General features: G+C 34.3%; 1 long non-coding RNA gene across 1 annotated transcript in view; it reads right to left on the minus strand.

Moving 5' to 3' along the window:
• Positions 1 to 2,557: 2,557 nt before the first annotated feature.
• Positions 2,558 to 6,612, minus strand: part of LOC108728239 (uncharacterized) — a 7,647-nt gene continuing 3,592 nt past the window's right edge. Inside the window, exon 3 of the long non-coding RNA XR_001936882.1 lies at positions 2,558 to 2,629. This is a non-coding gene — a long non-coding RNA (uncharacterized lncRNA). The remainder of the gene's footprint in view (positions 2,630 to 6,612) is intronic.

Below are 6,612 nucleotides of genomic sequence, written 5' to 3' on the forward strand. Positions count from 1 at the left end.
TGTAATTTATCGTTAGGATATGCTAAACATATATACAGGTTTGGAAAGTAACGCGTTACTTGTAACGTCACTATCGTTTTCATTACTTTTTTCTGTCTACAACGCTAGTGGTAATATTATTACCATTTACAATAACGAAATCTCTCTCACACATCCGTTACTTTTATCGTTACTTTACTCTCTCTTATTATCTTTATAACTATTCAATATATCACAAGATTTGTGTATATATATATATATATAATTAGCTAGAAATATTTTATAATAAAAATTTAAATGTTAAAAAATGTTTCGTTCTTTATATCTTACGCTGCATTCCGATAGTCTTGCCAGTACTGAAAATCTGTAGTATAGGTATATGTAACGTGAAATATTATTTTCAGTATTAGCAATAAATATTGAAATGCACTCTTAGTGACGACATTAATGTTTATAAGTAATGTTTAATAACTATTTTTTATAAAATCTGTGTTTGTAAATTACAGATTAATTACTTAAAGATAAGCGTATATTGAAAAATAAAAATGTTAATACAAAAAATTATCAAAGATTTATTAAATATAAGTTAATATCAAGAAAAGCTATAAGACTAATGTGTTTGCTATAAGACTAATTTAAACTAATACTTATTTAAGATTTGCTATAAGACTAATTTAGAGTTTTAATAAATCATTACTAAATACGAAGAAGCACCAATTATGGTCAAAGTGAGATATGAGACTAATTATACATATGTATTGTAAAATTTATCTCAGAAATAATCACCAGTTACTTTATACTTATCTTTCAACACAATCGATTTGAAATATTAATAATCCTCCTAAATTTAATTAGATCTTTGATTTGATGCTATTATCATCTTAAAACTTATTGCGAAAAATATTACCTCGGCCGGGATTAGAACACAGATCTCCCATATTCCGTGCGCGCGTCCTCCGTCGCAATGCATAGAATTTTAAATTTAAATTTAAATTTTCACAATTAATATTGACTATAAAATAATGTAATTTTTAAATCTAAATTTTTACGTAAATATTATAAAAAAGTAACGAAAAAAGTAACGAATTATTACTTTCGAAGTAACAGTAACGCGTTTATGAAGTAATGTTCCCAACCCTATGCATATATATATACACGCACGCACTCACCCACGCACGCACACATTTTTTCAGCATATATTTTTTATCAATTTTTTTGTACTATATTTTCTTATTGGCAACTATTTTTACCAACATGAGAAAATGCGGTACTAAAAAATTCTGAAAAAATTCTTAGAATTCTATGAGAAGAAAATAAACAATTTTTGTCTCTTGCTGTTTTTCTGTAAAATTAATAGTACTTGAGTAAAAAAATTATTAAAAACCAATAATCGATTTTTCGTAATTAATATCGTATTAACAATTGCGAAAATTGCAAAATTACAATAATCGCGCACCTCTTCCCGCGCTGACCTTCAGTAGCCCAGAATTGTCGTGTTATTTTAGTCTGCTCTATTAGCATACGAAATATTTGGCGGTCATTCTGAGAGGGGCGTTCTTTGTCAAATCGGCCATTCCCTTTGTCCAAAACTTACAATCAGTTCAACCAAAAAATTTTTTTCTGGGCTCAAATTGTAGGTACACATATCTATTTTCTTTAGCACTCTGGCCTTTTTGGGTGGCAAGTCTGGTTCAGGCCTAGGGTGGTCGACTCGTGATCTGAAGATCCGAGTTCGATTCCACCCGCATGCCCCATGTACGCGTTTTTCGCGTCTAGAGATCATCACTCCATCTAGTTGCTGATTAAGGGTCAAATATATTGCCCCATCTGATTTTCAGTATTGGAAGTGAATATCTCAATGCGATTGACACAAGCAATTACCATTACTGTATACAATCCTTATTCGTCCTTATTCGAAGAATAGGATGATAAATATATAATCTAACCTAACCTAACATATACAATTTGTAATAATTTTACAATATTACCATCGAGCGCTTGCTCTTATGGCTCCTGTTACCATGATTTTTGCACCCAGAAATTCAATATGATGGGCCTAATATGACGGATATTGTTCACGAAGTACTAATTAAGAATGCTTAAATCATCACTCAAATGGGCCAAGTATTCGTTCGATTTTCATGAATATCAGTCAAGAAAGAAAAGTGTTCAGAGATATCAAAGGATTTGCGGATTATCGCTGTGTTGTGATCCATTACTAATGCTTTCGTTTCGTGAACCTTCACTTGATCAGGGCGAGGAACGCACTGATACTATCGAGAAAATGCATAAATCGCATTTTTGTCGGAATAGTATTTCCAAAATGATTGCCATAATAACTCGTACAGTTTTAATTTAATCAACTTAAAATTTTTAAGATGTTTACAACACTTCTTCTCAATTAGTACTTCGTGAATTACAACCGTCATGTTAGGCCCATTATATTGATATGCGTTGAAAGTCCGACAACCATATCGGCACGCATTTATCATTTCTGAAATTAATTCATTTAAATGAATTTACAATAGTTCAACATCTTAACGTTCTGACCGTTATGGCGCTTCTTAATTTAAAATTATTATGTTTAACATTAGCGGTCTTTCAATCTTATTATTGTTTATACACGCGCGCTGAGAAAATGCGTAACTCTCTATATATATCAATTATTGCGAAGAATAATGCTAAGGTCTCGGTAGTCTAAAGGCTTAGGACGCTCGCACGGAATGCAAGAGATCCGGATTCGACTCCCGGCCGAGGCATTATTTTTCGCAATAAGTTTTATTACAGTTTTTAAGTTGGGGAATTTGGGGGGATTATTAATATTTTCAGATTTGATTGCGTTGAAAGTTCGACAACCATATCGGCACGCATTTATCATTTCTGAAATTAATTCATTTAAATGAATTTACAATAGTTCAACATCTTAACGTTCTGACCGTTATGGCGCTTCTTAATTTAAAATTATTATGTTTAACATTAGCGGTCTTTCAATCTTATTATCCATTATATTGAATTTCCAAAAAGACCAAAGTGCTAAAGAAAGTAGATATAAGTATTTACAATTTAAATTCAGAAAAAAATTTCGGGAGAGAGCCTAGCTTTCTCATGAGGTTTCAATAACAATGGATTTTTTAACAAGAACTTTTTTTGAGAATTTATATATAAGGACGCAAATTGGAATCCTGGATCTCAAAAGTGACTGTTCAGCCCAGCATTTCAGGATCTTGTATTTGTTGTTGTTGAATTGTGATTGAATGTGAATTGGATAAAGTGATCTCAATCATGTTTGATCTCATTTAGCTTCAACGGCAATTTTGCTTGATTCATCACATTTCCGCAATAGATAATGGTACAAACGGCTATCCCCCCATTCAGCATTTTGTATTAACGACTATACATCCACCTCACCTTCTCCCCTGCCGAGAAGCGCACGACTTTCCACGCGAAGCGAGTTCCATTCTACCTTTTCCTCCTGCCGAGAGGCGCACGAATTTCCATGCGAAGCGAGTTCTACCTCACGTTCCCCCTCCCTTCCTTGCCGAGAGGCTCACGACTTTCCACGCGAAGCGAGTTCCATCCCACCTTTCCCCCCTGCCGAGAGGCACACGACTTTCCACGCGAAGCGAGTTCCATCCCACCTTTCCCCCCTGCCGAGAGGCGCACGACTTTCCACGCAAAGCGAGTTCCATCCTACCTCTCTTGTTCAAGGGCGCACGACTTTCCACGCGAAGCGAGTTCCACCCCCCCTTGCTGAGAGGCACACGACTTTCCACGCGAAACGAGTTCTATCCCACCTTTCCCTCCTGCTGAGAGACGCACGACTTTCCACGCGAAGTGTAATAAGTTCCACCCCATCTTATGAACTACATTAAGCTAATTGGCATTAAGCTAAATTGGTATTAAAGTTTGCAAGTTTCTTAACAATAAATTAAATAAATTATTAATATGGCTCAATCAGAATAAATCAATAAATAAAAAAAAGGGCTACGAGCCAATATAAAGAATATTTAATATTCGTACAAACGTTTCGACGCCGATCGGGTCATTTTCAATGTAAAAACAAATAACATTACATAAATTGTCGGAGTATTCGGTTAGATTATATTATCCAGTAAAACAACGTCGGTTATTTCCGTATTCCCTATTATTAGATATGTGCGGTCCATATACAAAACTAGCATCACTTGACTGATGTAAAAGTGATCTCATCTCACTTTTCAAAAATCTACAATCTTACAAATAATTCAAAATAATAACCTGACGTTGCGTTACAGTTTAAATTATCAAGTATATATATTTTATAGTAATTTAGTACCAATTAAGTTACATACATATATATACCTTGATTTGTCGTAATGATGTGAGTCAGACGCCGAGAGAAAAACAAAATTAACTAAGTCATATATAATAAAAGGTAAGCCATGATACGATATATTGGAGAGAACACATGTATCCTCGACGATGTCAGGCGACGTTATGATAAAAAGGAAACAAGGAAACAAAGAAAAGACTATAATTGGAAGGGGACAGAGGACAATGTTAAGAAGGGGAAAGAGATTGAATAATATTTAGATATGATTCTGGTAGAGAATCTGTATCATTTTGTTTGTTTATCCCATGTTTTTGTCTTTTAATGTGAACTATCTCCGATATTAGTCTCTTATTATAAGAAGCTTCTATATCTAAAATTTCAACATTACCCCAGTCAAAATTATGATTCTGGTCAATGCGGTGATTGGTAATCACCGTTGGAGATTTTGACTTCTTATCGTATTAATATCGGAGACATGTTCGTGTAATCTTGTCTTTAATTGTCTTTTTGTCTGTACCTATGTACGTAACTAACATCGCAATCATCATAAGAGATCTTATAGACAACGTTTCGATTGCATAAAGGATCCAACTGGTCTTTGCCCTTCCTAATAAAATTCTTTAGTGAATTTGGTATAGAGAAAGCCAATTTACAATGGAACTTGTTGGTAATTGGAGTAAATTTTTCAGATACTGAATTCACATAAGGTATTGTGAAAAATCTCTTTGATTTTTTTGTCAACAATTCCACTATTAAAATTAATGTGGAATTTTAATCTTTTTTGTATAGAAGAAAAACAATACTATTATCATATATTACTTAATTTATTAAAATCTAAATTTAAATACTAATCGGGCTCTCGAAATTAAAAAAGGATAATAAAATATACGGACAATGAGAGCGTTAACATAACGCGGTAATTGGTGCGCAATTTATACAATAATCTAATAATATTCACATATTATGATAATAGAGTCGGGTTTGATCTATCGTGTCAACATCGTTTCATTTTCGCTCTCAGACGTTTCACCGGCGAGCAGCCGTTTAGTTCTCTATTATCAAATTTTAACTCATCTCATAATTTCTGTATCCTATTATTAGTGCATTTAGTTATTTTTGTTTGTGTTGCATTTCTCGCATTGTGACGGTGAGCGCGCTTTCTGCAGTTAGCCCCTTTCTTTGCTTGTGCTGCGTATTTGTGCTGCGTTTTCCTGTCAGTTGTTCCACCTGTGACATCTTTCTGTGTTTCTAGCGTTGTATGCAAGTGCTGCGACTTGTGTACGTCATATCTCGCAATCGATATTGTGCTCAGCAATTCGACAATATATCTGATATATGTAATGCATATAACGCTCGAGATTCTTAGTCTTCACTGTTAAATCTATAGTGTCAAATTTAACCTAACGTGAGTCGTCACTCCTACTCGTGATATATCGTTATTTTTTACCAAAATGATAATTAAATTTGACACTATACTTGATCAAAAAGTTCCTGAAATTCATTCAGAAAATTCAAAATACAAGTTTATTCATCAAAAGTGATGAATAAACTTGTATTGTCCCCTTCAAAGTACTCCCCATCGACTGCAACGCACTTATGCCAGCGCTTGATCCAGCTCTCGAAACATTTCTGAAACTCTATTGTCCGTCTTCCGATTTTTCCATTACCTCTTAGTAGTGGTTTTTTGACTCGATCGAACAGAAAAAAATCGCAGGGAGCCATATCGGGTGAATTCGATGGTTGTTGGATGATATTCGTTTCGTTCTTGGTCAAAAAATTTAATACAAACTCGTTGCAAATTCAACTCCATTTTTAAAACTGTAAAAAATCGAAAACACGTATAGAGGTAGATGTACTCAAGACGGCGTAACTTTTACAAATGTCAAGCTATGACGATAAAATTGGGTGGAAATGTCAATGATAGATATGGCAACCTAACCAAAAAAACAGAACTCAAATCAGCTGACTCAGAGCATCACCTGGTGGTAATTCCGGGAACTTTTTGATCAAAGTATCGTTGATCAATTTGACACTATACGAGGGTCGTCTGAAAAGTTTTGAGCCTAACATAGAAACAAGTAATTTTTCGGTCAAATTCAATTTTATTTTTCCACATAGTCTCCTTTTAGATCGATACATTTTTTCCAGCGATGCTCTCACCTCTTTAATTCATTCAAATAATACTGAGCGTCTTGCTTTGCAAAATAGGCGTCTACGGATGCGATGACCTCCCCGTTCGATGAAAATTTCTGTCCTCCGAGCCAAACTTTGAGCCTAGGAAACAGAAAAAAGTCGCTGGGGGCCAGATCTGGTGAATACGG

The sequence above is a fragment of the Mycetomoellerius zeteki genome, unplaced genomic scaffold (genome assembly GCF_001594055.1).
Source record: "Mycetomoellerius zeteki isolate Tzet28-1 unplaced genomic scaffold, Tzet1.0 scaffold592, whole genome shotgun sequence".
NCBI classification, from domain to species: domain Eukaryota; kingdom Metazoa; phylum Arthropoda; class Insecta; order Hymenoptera; family Formicidae; genus Mycetomoellerius; species Mycetomoellerius zeteki.